Below are 15,030 nucleotides of genomic sequence, written 5' to 3'. Positions count from 1 at the left end.
CGAGAAATACTTTCTCAAACAAAGGTGGGGACGACTCTTGTTCTACCTAATCTCTATCTGTAACAAAACTGTCTGTTAAGAATAAATACACTACCGTTCAAATGTTTGGGGTCACTTAGAAATGTCCTTGTTTTTGAAAGAAAAGCACATTTTTTGTACATTAAAATAACATCAAATTGATGAGAAATACAGTATAGACATGGTTAATGTTGTAAATTACTATTGTAGCTGGAAACGGCAGATTTTTTATGGAATATCTACATAGGCGTACAGAGGCACTCCTGTGTTCCAATGGTACATTGTGTTAGTTAATCCAAGTTTATAATTTTAAAAGAATAATTTATCATTATGCAATGATGTTAGCATAGCTGAAAACTGTTGTTTTGATTAAATAAGCAATAAAACTGTCCTTCTTAGACTAGTTGAGTATCTGGAGCGTCAGCATTTGCGGGTTTGATTACAGGCTCAAAATGGCCAGAAACAAAGAACTTTGTTCTGAAACTCGTCAGTCTATTCTTGTTCTGAGAAATGAAGGCTATTCCATGTGAGAAATTGCCAAGAAACTGAAGATCGAGTACAACACTGTGTATTACTCCCTTCACAGAACAGCGCAAACTGGCTCTAACCAGAATAGAAAGAGGACTGGGAGGCCCCGGTGCACAACTGAGCAAGAGGACAAGTACATTAGAGTGTCTAGTGTCTAGCCTCACATGTCCTCATCTGGCTTCATTGAATACTACCCGCAAAACACCAGTCTCAACATCCAAATTAAAGAGGCGATTCTGGGAACTTGGCCTTCTTGGCAGAGATGCAAAGAAAAAGCCATATCTCAGACTGGCCAATAAAAAGAAAAGATTAAGATGGGTAAAATAAAACAGACACAGGACAGAGGAAGATTGGAAAAAAGTGTTATGGACAGACAAATATTAATTTGAGGTGTTCGGATCACAAAGCAAATTCGCGAGACGCAGAACATTTTTTAAGATGCTAGAGGAGTACTTGACGCCATCTGTCAAGCATGGTGGAGGCAATGTGATGGTCTGGGAGTGCTTTGGTGGTGGTAAAGTGGGGGATTTGTACAGGGTAAAAGGGATCTTGAAGAAGGAAGGCTATCACTCCATTTTGCAATGCCATGCCATACCCTGTGGACAGCGCTTAATTGGAGCCAATTACCTCCAACAACAGGACAACGACCCAAAGCACAGCTCCAAACTATGCAATGACTATTTAGGGAAAAAGCAGTCAGCTGGTGTTCTGTCTATAATGGAGTGGCCAGCACAGTCACCGGATCTCAACCCTATTGAGCTGTTGTGGGAACAGCTTGACCGTATCGTACGTAAGAAGTGCCCATCAAGCCAATCCTACTTGTGGGAGTTGCTTCAGGAAGCATGGGGTGAAATCTGTTCAGATAACTCAACAAATTGACAACCTAGAATGCCAAAGGTCTCTGCAAGGCTGCAATTGCTGCAAATTGAGGATTCTTTGACAAAAGCAAAGTTTGAACGACAATTATTATTTCAATTTAAAATCATTATTTATAACCTTGTCAATGTCTTGACTATATTTCCTCTTCATTTTGCAACTAATTTCATGTATGTTTTCATGGAGAACAAGACATTTTTAAGTGACCCCAAATTGTTGAACAGTAGTGTACATTACAAACTAACTCTAAGGATTTGAGCAGGGCAGGATTTGTCAACTTCCTAAATGATATCACATATTCAGTAAGGAACCTGGGCCTTGTATGGTCTCAGCTGTAGCTAGTTAGGTGTTTGAAAGTCGCTGTTTCACGTCAGGCTTTCTGAGTCATGTAAACATTCAACCACAGTGTTCTAGACTCCTCTCTCTGTTCTATAACTCAAAATGAGACATTTAAAGCTTTATGTCAGAGGGTCAGATTGTGCAGTAACTTCTGGTCAAATTGGAGGCATTTCAAGTCAACGAGTCATCTCTGTGAATCTCCACTCCTCCTCCAATGCTTATCCTCGTGCCATCAATCCCTAGCACAGAACGGCCTGCTTTTTAACACCATGCCAAGCATATAAGCACATCTTCCTTGACAGATGAAGAGGAATCGTGCCCAAATTTGGGGGTGTTGTGTATGACACTGACATCTCACCACAGTAACTTCCCACACATGTGTCTGATGGAAGACGAAATGACCTGGCACAGCACTTACCAGGGATCTACCATTCTCCATTTGTCACATTAATAGCACCAAACTGTTCCCAATTCAGTTCGTACCAGGAAACTACCATTGTCCTTTAGTCACATTAACTAGCACTAAACTGTTCCCGAGTCAGTTCTTACCAGGGGCACAGTTAGGGAAATCGGTATCTTGAGCATCCCGAGATGTTACATAGAATTTCTGTCTCTCAGGCCTCCCGAGTGGCGCAGTGGTCTAAGGGACTGCATTGAAGTTGCTAACTGTGACACTTGAGATCCTGGTTCGAGTCCAGGGTCGGTCGCATCTGGCTGTGACTGGAAGACCCATGGGGCGGTGCACAATTGGCCCAGCGCTGTCTGGGTTAGGTGAGGGTTTGGCCGGCAGGGAGATCCTTGTCACATCACAACTCCTGTGGCGGGCCGGGCGCATGCACGCTGACACGGTCGCCAGGTGTACAGTGTTTCCTCCAACACATTGATGTGGCTGGCTTCCAGGTTAAGCAGGCATTGTGTCAAGAAGCAGTGCTGCTTGGTTGGGTTGTGTCCCCGAGTATACATGGCTCTCGACCTTTGCCTCTCCGAGTCCGTACAGGAGTTGCAGCGATGAGACAAGACTATGACTATCAATTGGATACCATGAAAAAGGTATAAAATTAATAATTTAAAAAAAAGATTTTCTGTCTACCAAAAATGTGTATATTGACCATACCAAGATGTTTTATACATTTCTGCCTCAAATTGAAATTGTTATCTTCAACATTGCGAGATGTTAGGATTTCTGCCTCGACCAGAAATTGACATCTTGATGTTTGTGATGTTTTGTATGTAATTGGGTTCTGATGAATATATGTTATCCTACCAGGAACTAAATTTCCCATGGGAGGAGTGCTGTGTCTGTCAGTGAGGTGTATCCTGGGAACATATAAGGGGCAACATGAAATCCACATGTACTAACCAGGGGCACAGTTGTCTACCAGGGCTCCTAGGGCCTTGCCATCCCTCCAATCACGGTGGAAGTTGTTGATAGGCAGCTCAGGCACCTTGTTCCGGATCCAGCCAAGCAGCTTCTGCTTGGGGGTCAGTTCCTTGGCCTCCTCATCATCCTCGTCCTCCCACATGGGCATGGAGATGGAGTAGTGCAAGATCAGAGTCCAGATCAGACCCAGGATCAACTTCAGGTTCCCATCCACGATGGCCTTGGAGTCTGGAGGGGAGAGAAACACAGATCTAGAATCAGATTTTAGTTCCCATTCATCATGGAAAGAAGCAATGGCTTTTTCTCAGGCCAAATGGACTGTTTGGTATCTGATTCTATCTGAGTCTTTAGATAATCAAAATGGCCTTGTGATATTACATCTACATTTTAGTCATTTAGCAGACGCTCTTATTCAGAGCGAGTTACTATCACATCTATCAAGTCTTTCCTGACTTCCACTCTCTCACCCCACCCCAGACACTCCTCTCCAACACAAGAGTGACTGAGTATCCCTGGAATTCCACATACAGACAATGGGGCATGGTTGGCTCAACAGCTGAGGACATAGAGTATGTTGATATGGAATCCTTCCCTAAGTCAACAGCACTTGCATTTCAATTGCTTTGAAAGTACTTTGGAAAATAAGTTATCTTAGTGTGAGATAAATCCAGGAAGATGCACTAAGTAGTAGGACAGTAAAGAGGCTGGTAATCATGCCAACAAACTTAACCAGTGTATTCTTAGATCAGTCATCACTCTTCGTACCTCTTCAAAACTAACCAAACTCAGAGACTAAATAAACCAAACAATAGTCTCATACTTTGATTAAGAGTAGACAAACTAGAGAGGGTAAAGTGTACCCAAAACCATTGTCAAATAGGCTAATACATACAGAGTTGAAGTCGGATGTTTACATACACCTTAGCAAAATACATTTGAACTAAGCTTTTCACAATTCCTGACATTGAATCCTAGAAAACATTCCCTGTTTTAGGTCAGTTAGGATCACCACTTTATTTTAAGAATGTGAAATGTTAGAATAATAATAGAGAGAATGATTTATTTCAGCTTTAATTTATTTCATCACATTCCCAGTGGGTCAGAAGTTTACGGGTTGGAGCGAGCGGTCGCATCTACACTTCGGTCCGCAGGTAGTATAACTTTTCATTACATTTTCATTACATTTCATTATAGTACAACGGTTTGATTTGTCTAATCTTAGCAATTTCTTCTTAGCTAGCTACATAGCCGTCTTTGTATCAAAGATAATTGCGTAATTATCGTATTTCGTCGTCCTAACTGCTATCTGCCCAGCAGCTAGCTAATGTCCACCGTCTACCAGCACTGTAGAAACTGTAGAAACTATTACACTCAACTGGAACGACTCGATTAGTGCAGTGTTAGCTAGCTACATAGTTGTCTTTGCTGTCTTCGTATCCAAGATAATTGTGTAGTTTAGAGTGTGTAGACTTAGAGTGATTATCTTAATTTACCGAGGTTAGCTAGCCAGCTATTTGTCGTCCTTAACGTAGGAGATACTGCTAGCTAGCTAGCCAACAGCTAGCCAGCGTCTACCGAATAGAACTTCAACAACCCGGTCAACATTCCGCTTCGCTCCACAGGTAGCTACATTTTCATTTCACTTCATTACAGTACAACAGTTTGATTTGTTTGATCGTAGCTAGCTAGCTACATAGCCGTCTTTGTATCTAAGACAATTGTGTAGTCTAGAGCAATTTTCTAGGTTAGCTAGCCAGCTATTGTCGTTCTTTTAACGTAACGTAACGTAATCAACACTGCTAGCTAGCCAGCTAGCCCCCGAATAGCAGCACTGTAGAAACTATTACACTCGACGGAACGACTTGATTAGTGTAGTGTCAACAACGCAGCCACTGCCAGCTAGCCTACAAAGTCAACAACGCAGCCACTGCCAGCTAGCCTACTCCAGCAGTACTGTATCATTTCATTCATTTTAGTCAATAAGATTCTTGCTACGTAAGCTTAACTTTCTGAACATTCGAGACGTGTAGTCCACTTGTCATTCCAATCTCCTTTGCATTAGTGTAGCCTCTTCTGTAGCCTGTCAACTATGTGTCTATCTATCCCTGTTCTCTCCTCTCTGCACAGACCATACAAACGCTCCACACCGCGTGGCCGCGGCCACCCTAATCTGGTGGTCCCAGCGCGCACGACCCACGTGGAGTTCCAGGTCTCCGGTAGCCTCTGGAACTGCCGATCTGCGGCCAACAAGGCAGAGTTCATCTCAGCCTATGCCTCCCTCCAGTCCCTCGACTTCTTGGCACTGACGGAAACATGGATCACCACAGATAACACTGCTACTCCTACTGCTCTCTCTTCGTCCGCCCACGTGTTCTCGCACACCCCGAGAGCTTCTGGTCAGCGGGGTGGTGGCACCGGGATCCTCATCTCTCCCAAGTGGTCATTCTCTCTTTCTCCCCTTACCCATCTGTCTATCGCCTCCTTTGAATTCCATGCTGTCACAGTTACCAGCCCTTTCAAGCTTAACATCCTTATCATTTATCGCCCTCCAGGTTCCCTCGGAGAGTTCATCAATGAGCTTGATGCCTTGATAAGCTCCTTTCCTGAGGACGGCTCACCTCTCACAGTCCTGGGCGACTTTAACATCCCCACGTCTACCTTTGACTCATTCCTCTCTGCCTCCTTCTTTCCACTCCTCTCCTCTTTTGACCTCACCCTCTCACCTTCCCCCCCTACTCACAAGGCAGGCAATACGCTCGACCTCATCTTTACTAGATGCTGTTCTTCCACTAACCTCATTGCAACTCCCCTCCAAGTCTCCGACCACTACCTTGTATCCTTTTCCCTCTCGCTCTCATCCAACACTTCCCACACTGCCCCTACTCGGATGGTATCGCGCCGTCCCAACCTTCGCTCTCTCTCCCCCGCTACTCTCTCCTCTTCCATCCTATCATCTCTTCCCTCTGCTCATACCTTCTCCAACCTATCTCCTGATTCTGCCTCCTCAACCCTCCTCTCTTCCCTTTCTGCATCCTTTGACTCTCTATGTCCCCTATCCTCCAGGCCGGCTCGGTCCTCCCCTCCCGCTCCGTGGCTCGACGACTCATTGCGAGCTCACAGAACAGGGCTCCGGGCAGCCGAGCGGAAATGGAGGAAAACTCGCCTCCCTGCGGACCTGGCATCCTTTCACTCCCTCCTCTCTACATTTTCCTCCTCTGTCTCTGCTGCTAAAGCCACTTTCTACCACTCTAAATTCCAAGCATCTGCCTCTAACCCTAGGAAGCTCTTTGCCACCTTCTCCTCCCTCCTGAATCCTCCTCCCCCTCCCCCCTCCTCCCTCTCTGCAGATGACTTCGTCAACCATTTTGAAAAGAAGGTCGACGACATCCGATCCTCGTTTGCTAAGTCAAACGACACCGCTGGTTCCGCTCACACTGCCCTACCCTGTGCTCTGACCTCTTTCTGCCCTCTCTCTCCAGATGAAATCTCGCTTCTTGTGACGGCCGGCCGCCCAACAACCTGCCCGCTTGACCCTATCCCCTCCTCTCTTCTCCAGACCATTTCCGGAGACCTTCTCCCTTACCTCACCTCGCTCATCAACTCATCCCTGACCGCTGGCTACGTCCCTTCCGTCTTCAAGAGAGCGAGAGTTGCACCGCTTCTGAAAAAACCTACACTCAATCCCTCCGATGTCAACAACTACAGACCAGTATCCCTTCTTTCTTTTCTCTCCAAAACTCTTGAACGTGCCGTCCTTGGCCAGCTCTCCCGCTATCTCTCTCAGAATGACCTTCTTGATCCAAATCAGTCAGGTTTCATGCTCTACAACATCCGCAGAGTACGACCCTGCCTCACACAGGAAGCGGCGCAGGTCCTAATCCAGGCACTTGTCATCTCCCGTCTGGATTACTGCAACTCGCTGTTGGCTGGGCTCCCTGCCTGTGCCATTAAACCCCTACAACTCATCCAGAACGCCGCAGCCCGCCTGGTGTTCAACCTTCCCAAGTTCTCTCACGTCACCCCGCTCCTCCGCTCTCTCCACTGGCTTCCAGTTGAAGCTCGCATCCGCTACAAGACCATGGTGCTTGCCTACGGAGCTGTGAGGGGAACGGCACCGCAGTACCTCCAGGCTCTGATCAGGCCCTACACCCAAACAAGGGCACTGCGTTCATCCACCTCTGGCCTGCTCGCCTCCCTACCACTGAGGAAGTACAGTTCCCGCTCAGCCCAGTCAAAACTGTTCGCTGCTCTGGCCCCCCAATGGTGGAACAAACTCCCTCACGACGCCAGGACAGCGGAGTCAATCACCACCTTCCGGAGACACCTGAAACCCCACCTCTTGCAGGAATACCTAGGATAGGACAAAGTAATCCTTCTCACCCCCCCCCTTAAATGATTTAGATGCACTATTGTAAAGTGGCTGTTCCACTGGATGTCAGAAGGTGAATTCACCAATTTGTAAGTCGCTCTGGATAAGAGCGTCTGCTAAATGACTTAAATGTAAATGTAAATGTACATACACTCAATTAGTATTTGGTAGCATTGCCTTTAAATTGTTTAACTTGGGTCAAACGTTTTGGGTAGCCTTCCACAAGCTTCCCACAATAAGACGGGTGAATTTTGGCCCATTCCTCCTGATAGAGCTGGGGTAACTGAGTCAGGTTTGTAGGCCTCCTTGCTCACACACACTTTTTCAGTTCTGCCCACACATTTTCTATAGGATTGAGGTCAGGGCTTTGTGATGGCCACTCCAATACCTTGACTTTGTTGTCCTTAAGCCATGTTGCCACAACTTTGGAAGTATGCTTGGGGTCATTGTCCATTTGGAAGACCCATTTGCGACCAAGCTTCAACTTCCTGACATATGTCTTGAGATGTTGCTTCAATATATCCACATCCTTTTCCTGACATCAATTTTGTGAAGTGCACCAGTCCCTCCTGCAGCAAAGCACCCCCACAACATGATGCTGCCACCCCCGTGCTTCACGGTTGGGATGGTATTCTTTGGCTTGCAAGCCTCCCCATTTTTCCTCCAAACATAACGATGGTCATTATGGCCAAACAGTTTTTGTTTCATCAGACCAGAGGACATTTCTCCAAAAAGTACAATCTTTGTCCCCATGTGCAGTTGCGGTTTTGGAGCAGTGGCTTCTTCCTTGCTGAGCAGCCTTTCAGGTTATGTCGATATTGGGGACTCGTTTTGCTGTGGATATAGATACTTTTGTACCTGTTTCCTCCAGTATCTTCACAAGGTCCTTTGCAGTTGTTCTGGGATTGATTTACATTTTTTGCCCCAAAGTACGTTCATCTCCAGGAGACAGAACACGTCTCCTTCCTGAGCGGTATAATGGCTGCGTGGTCCCATGGTGTTTATACTTGGGTCCTATTGTTTGTAAAGATGAAAGTGGTACCTTCAGGAAATTGCTCCCAATTGCTCCCAAATTGTAGACTTCCTTGCAGAGGTCTACAAAAAAAATTGAGGTCTTGACTGATTTATTTTGGTTTTCCCATGATGTCAAGCGAAGAGGCACTGAGTTTGAAGGTAGGCCTTGAAATGCATCCACAGATACACCTCAAATTGACCCTAATGATGTCAATTAGCCTATCAGAAGCTTCTAAAGCCATTACATAATTTTCTTCAATTTTACAAGCTGTTTAAAGACACAGTCAACTTAGTGTATGTCAACTCCTGCTGACCCACTGGAATTGTCATACAGTAAATTATAAGTGAAATAATCTGTCTGTAAACCATTGTTGGAAAAATTACTTGTGCCATGCACAAAGTAGATGTCCTAACCGACTTGCCAACACTATAGTTTGTTAACAAGACATTTGTGGAGTGGTTGAAATACGAATGTGAATGACTCCAACCTAAGTGCATGTAAACTTACAACTTCAACTATATATATAAGGGCCATTTTCAACTTCATATTCATCATCTCCAGCACCAGCCCAACATCAACATATGTGAACATGGCAGGTTTCTATGTTTTGTAGTAAAAAATATAGAGGAAGATACACAGTAATCCATGTATTGTATACTCAATGTATTCAGGGAGGGAATGGGCAAGACAAAAGATTGATGTTCCTTTGAACGGGGTATGGTAGTTGGTGCCAGGCGCATCGGTTTGTGTCAAGATCTGCACCACTGCCTTGATTTTCAAGCTCAACAGGTAGGAGGGTTGTTTGGCTTGATGTAGTTTTAATACTGCCTATCACCACCTATCAAAAAGTGTGTGCCAGTGACACGTACTCAGTATCACATACTCAGTTGCAGTGACAACACAGAAAAGTTATTTCATGGTTTGTTTTCACTGGTCACTTGGTGTTGCTGCATCAAGTCTCAAGAGGCAGGCGTCAGGAGAGGAATGACAGTGCTGCCGTTATCGTGTCCCGTTTCTGTCAGACTGACAAGGTCGCAAGTATAAACACCTTCTCTGCCTGCCACTCCCCAACAAACACACTTTGAGGTGGGCATTGTGTGAATGACCCCTAACTTCTTTGCTGACACTATACTGCAGGACGTTGGGACATTCCAGAGGTATGAGGTCCATCGCTCTCCATAGAGACTACCCCCGGGCATCACGACACACACGCCATGCCCTTCACAACCACCCGCTCAAAGCGGCGGTCACACTAGGAATTTCATCGCGCAGTGTGGGGAGAGAAATCAGTCACCAGTGTCATGGGTTTAATAACACATCTACTTAGTGAAATGTGAGTCTGGAAAACGCTAGCTAGGCTTCTCATAGTCCTAACCCTTATCATATCATAAGATGGAACAAAAGAAACAAAGAAACAAAAACCCTCTATCTGTATCTTTGTGACACATCAATATTGAAATGAATCAAAATGTCAATATGAAGAGTTTCTTTCCAAAACGCTAAATCCACCAATTTTTCACATTTGTTTTCATCAGAAATGATTACTTATGGGTACATTTGTGTGTGTAAAATATTGCTGTTCTCAGATATCTAATTCATAGATTATATTCTATTATTTTTTGTAAATGCTATTTAGTGCATTCGGAAAGTTTTCAGACCCCTTCCCTTTTCCCACATTTTGTTACGTTACAGCCTTATTCTAAAATGTAAATATATAAAAATAAATCCTCATCAATTTACACACAATACCCCATTCTGACAAAGCAAGAACAGGTTTTTGGAAATGTTTATATACATAAAAAAAAACAGAATAGAATAGAAAACAGAATACCTTAAAACTACAATCATAGCCTACCTTATTTACATAAGTATTCAGACTCTTTGCTATTAGACTCGAAATTGATCTCAGGTGCATCCTGTTCCGATTGATCATCCTTGAGATGTTTCTACAACTTGATTGGAGTCCACCAGTGGTAAATTAAATTAATTTGACATGATTTGGAAAGGAACACACCTGTCTATATAAGGTCCCACAGTTGACAATGAATGTCAGAGCAAAAACAAAGCCATGAAGGACTTGTCAAGGCACAGATCTGGGGAAGGGTACCAAAACATTTCTGCAGCATTGAAGGTCCTCAAGAACAGAGTGGCCTCCATCATTCTTAAATGGAAGAAGTTTGGAACCACCAAGACTCTTCCTAGAGCTGGCAGCCCGGCCAAACTGAGCAATCAGGGGATAAGTGCCTTGGTCAGGGAGGTGACAGAGCTCCAGAGTTCCTCTGTGAACCAGAATGAAGCCTTTTTAATTTTATATATATATATTTTTGTACTTTTTTATTAGTAGTTAGTAGTTAGTCTTGTCCCAATGCTTCAACTCCCATATGGACTCGGTGGAGGCGAAGGTTGAGAGCCATGCATCCTGTCATGTACTGTATTCATAACTGCTTTCATGGTGAATAACTGCTAAAGAATTTCAAGCATTTTTCTTAAGGAAAACACTGTTCACTGCTGGTCCACACATATGCGACGAAGCAGATGATTATAAGAATGTGTATAAAACCTTGGTTGTACATGTAAATGTAGCCCTACACGTCTATGTAGCAATGATTATTTATGTCCGTCTGCAAGTGCGATTCCAACAAGAAGCTTCTCAGTAAACGTATTTTGGCTGCACTTCCCTTCTCAACATGCTAACACAATAAATGTAATTCTACATTTCAAAAGAAAAACGTATATTTCTGCTGGTATTCGAACTTGCAGAACATAGCAAAAATCACCAGAAGCCAGGCTTGCAACACTGTCAGCTAATCTGTCAGCTAAACCAATGCGTGTTTTAAAAACTTTCATTAGCAGATGGGGCCGTTTGACTGCTGTTAAGGACGCTCTCATGGTAAAGTGTTCTATCCCTTCCAACTACGTCAGTGATTTTAAAGAGTTAATATTGAGTTTGAACCGGATTAAATCACAGCTAAATGGTGACGTTAGCATAGGGCTACATTTACCAGGTTGCATGATGGGAACAGCTTTTGATCACGTGCAACTGCGTCAATTATTTAAATTGGCTTATGCTTAAACTTAAAACTTTGAATGTTCGCAGGCATGGCGCCAACATGTCCAGGATGCCCTCTTACCTCAGACATAAACTTAGGCTACTGTTCAGTATCTCTATTTACCTAGTCTCTCGTCGACTGACTATTGAGCATTAGTTCTGGGTTAACCGAGATAACTGTTTATCTAAAGCTACTGCTAAGTTTGCCCCCTGCTTATTCAACCAGTACACAACCTGGCCCGTATAAAATGACATTATTGCAACCAGCTCTATCCAGTGGAAGTACTGTATGTGTCTATGTCTAGCTAGTAGTTGCTGCTAAGGGAGTCCAGGGTCCACAGAGTCCAAGGTTCAGCAATCTATGCCTCAATCACTCATCCCGGGGTTTAGCTACCTCTTTGAACAGAATACCTCTATGATTATCCCTAACACATCGCACATGCTTGCAGCCAGCCTAAACCTCACCTCATAATCACACCATCCCAGGAGGATTCTAGCCATGCACCCACTGTTCAGCTAGACTGGGCCTAGATCAGTTTTGTATTACAGCCAACTCCTATCATCTTTCTCATAATTTCTCATAATTGATCTACAAAACAATGAACATCGGATTTGGCTATGCAGCCCTAACTGATCTGGGACCACCAGGCTATTTTAGTGTCATTTCCTGTCCCTTGGCCTGACTCATCTGATCTTCAGTGAGTGTGATTATGAGGTGTGGAGTGAGTGCAGAGTGAGAGGGGTGTGTGTGTTGTGGGTGTGTCCATCTGTGCACGCATGCACAACATCGTTGTGTGTGATTCTCATTAACATGGTCTTACTAAATTTTCAGAGGCCAGAGTGATGGCCTGCCACTGCCCACCTCAGTAGATTTGAGAGTTTAGGATGGATGGCTGGCTTCAGCCTTGGCCCTGAAATTTTTTTATTAAAACTTTATTTAACTAGTCAAGTCAGTTATGAACAAATTCTTATTTACAATTATGGCCTACCCCGGCCAAACCCTAACCCAGACAACACTGGGCCAATTGTGCACCGCCTTATGGTACTCCCAATCACAGCCAGTTGTGATACACCTCTTGCACTGAGATGCAGTGCCTTAGACTGCTGCGCCACTCAGGAGCCCCATGAGGGAGAGATCGCAACGGCACCTCTGCTGTAAGAGTTTCCAGAGTGCTGACTAACCCATTTCTACTTTGTGAAAGCCATGCTTCAGTAGAGCACCTGACAAACTGGCAGTGGCATTGTATAAATACAATTATAAAATATGTTATATCCCGTCTCTCTCTGTGTTTTCACTAAATTAGCAAGTGGCTGAATCTCACTGGAGAAATCATCCGAGCGAGGGAAAGAGCGCCTCTCTGTCTCAGTATGTGTACCCCATGTATCTGATGCTATCTGGACCAAAAGAGTATAACATGTTGCCGCCGTAGCATTTGATTGATTGATGCCAGCAAGCATATGGTCTCCCTTTTTTCAATATTTTTGCCATGGACAGCCACATGATTTTTTTAGCAACATTGATTAGACTAAATTGTTTTTGGTATCTTTAAGTTTGTTTTTAGTGTATTAAACTAAGCATATATAGTCTTGTTGATTTGATGATGTTTAAATGTTTAAGTTGAAATGGTGCTGAAATAGCAGAGGCAGTGCTCCTGTTGTCTTTGTGCTGACTTGCGGTAACTCTGTGGTTCTAAATCTTGCTTGACCATACTGCAGGTGATATAACTGTTTGGTATGTGCAGTATTTGCTTCATGAACTGCTCTCCAGTTTTGTGATGAAACAAACATATGTGTTGTTGAATTTATTCTGACAATGTGTGACTTGTCTTTTTGTTGTCTAGGCCTTATTGTATATCACGTTGGCGTATGAACGAATAGGTTATAGAGCAAACAACACAATTATCACAACCTAATATGGCTTTTTTACTGACTTGGCTTCATCAGTGATTTTACCCACACACCTCTACTCCAAACTGGGTTTACAGAGGTGCCATAATACTGCAGTGTGGATGGATGTTTAGTCACTCAGCTGAATGATTCAAATTGGTCTTTCCATTATATGTGGTCGACAATCTAAGATCCACTTATGTGTTAACCCATACTATTACTCTACTGTGTATTAAGTACAAATATTTTGTGACATGACACTGACAGTCTATAGTGAATGTATTATCCATTGATTAATTCATTAATATCTGTAGAGTCTATATTGTAACCTAAAGAAAATAGATTTATGAATCAGTAAAAAAGCTATTATCTTGATATATTTTGTTAAAATAAATACAGGCACATGTATTGTCCTGTTCTGTTACTCCCTCTGTCCCGATTATGCACCGGAGTTTGATTGAACTCCCTCTTCTCTCCCTCTCTCTCTCTCCCCCCCTTTCTCTCCCAAAGATGAATAACAATAAATAAAGAATTGTCCCCAAAAGCTAAATTATCTCTTACCAATAGACACCAACTTGATGTGTTCCCCGTCCAAGAATTCAAGGGCCACCGATACATTTTCCAGTTTCATCTGTCTGAAGTTGGGTCTATTGTGATGCTTTCTGTACATCTTCTTCTGACTCAGAACTTCCAGGAGCCCGATCAGCTTTAAACCGTCGCCAACATCCTTCTGTAAGTCAGTGATGCTCTTGTTGATGCACTTGAGGTGCTCATTGCACCACCTGGTGAAAGTGTTCTGTTGTATTTTCTTCCATGGCGCATCCTCGGCAAGGTCCATCTCTGTAGCCGGCATCTCGTCTTCCTTGTCCCCTTCAGAGTTGTCAGTGCCCTGGTAGTACTGTGGTGGATGGCTGTCGTCATAGTAATGTGCATTACTGCTTGACATGCTGGCAGTTTCTGTGTGTGGCTTTTTATACAGAAAGATAGACCGATGTGTGAAATTATCTGCAAAAAGGTTTAGCGTGTTATTCGCTGTTGTAAAAGTTTAAAACTTGGAGAGATGAGTTTTAAAAACTGTTCCCCCAAAAACTTTTCGGATGTGAAGAAGTCACTTCTTGTTAGGTAGGACAATGATGAATTAAATGGTCCGATTCACAGTCCGATTTACAGCCGGTCACTGGTTGTTAATTGGCAGTGACTTGACAAATGTAGTTTTTGTTTCTTAATAGATAGGCTTAGAGAATAATGTCACTTTCTGAGAAATGATGCTTCAGTTCAGTTCGTTCCATAGCTGGTGAGTATTAAAGCAGCAGTTTCACGCACAGTAGTTCATTGAGTTCTGTATGAAAGTCAGTTAAACTTGAATGGTGTGAGGTGTGCAAGAGTGGAGTATATAAAGGAACCATCGGACTACGTCACACCCGTCTGGACCACCATGTCATAACTACAATCATAGCCTATTTTCTATATGTGAATAACGGGAGGGGTCAGAATTGGCCGTAAGGGATGATATGGCAGTGATTCATTCACTGTGGGTCAGATCCTGTGCATGCAGCAACAGTTGTGAC

The 15,030-nt window shown here is 43.7% G+C and overlaps 1 pseudogene; it reads right to left on the bottom strand.

The window, feature by feature from the left end:
• The window catches only part of LOC135525215 (filamin-C-like), a 69,794-nt pseudogene extending 55,386 nt beyond the window's left edge, over positions 1 to 14,408 (bottom strand).
• Between the last annotated feature and the right edge of the window lie 622 nt (positions 14,409 to 15,030).

Source organism: Oncorhynchus masou, chromosome 31 (genome assembly GCF_036934945.1).
Source record: "Oncorhynchus masou masou isolate Uvic2021 chromosome 31, UVic_Omas_1.1, whole genome shotgun sequence".
NCBI lineage: Eukaryota > Metazoa > Chordata > Actinopteri > Salmoniformes > Salmonidae > Oncorhynchus > Oncorhynchus masou.
The sequence above is the reverse complement of the archived record's forward strand: the minus strand, read 5'-3'. Positions and strand labels throughout refer to the sequence as shown.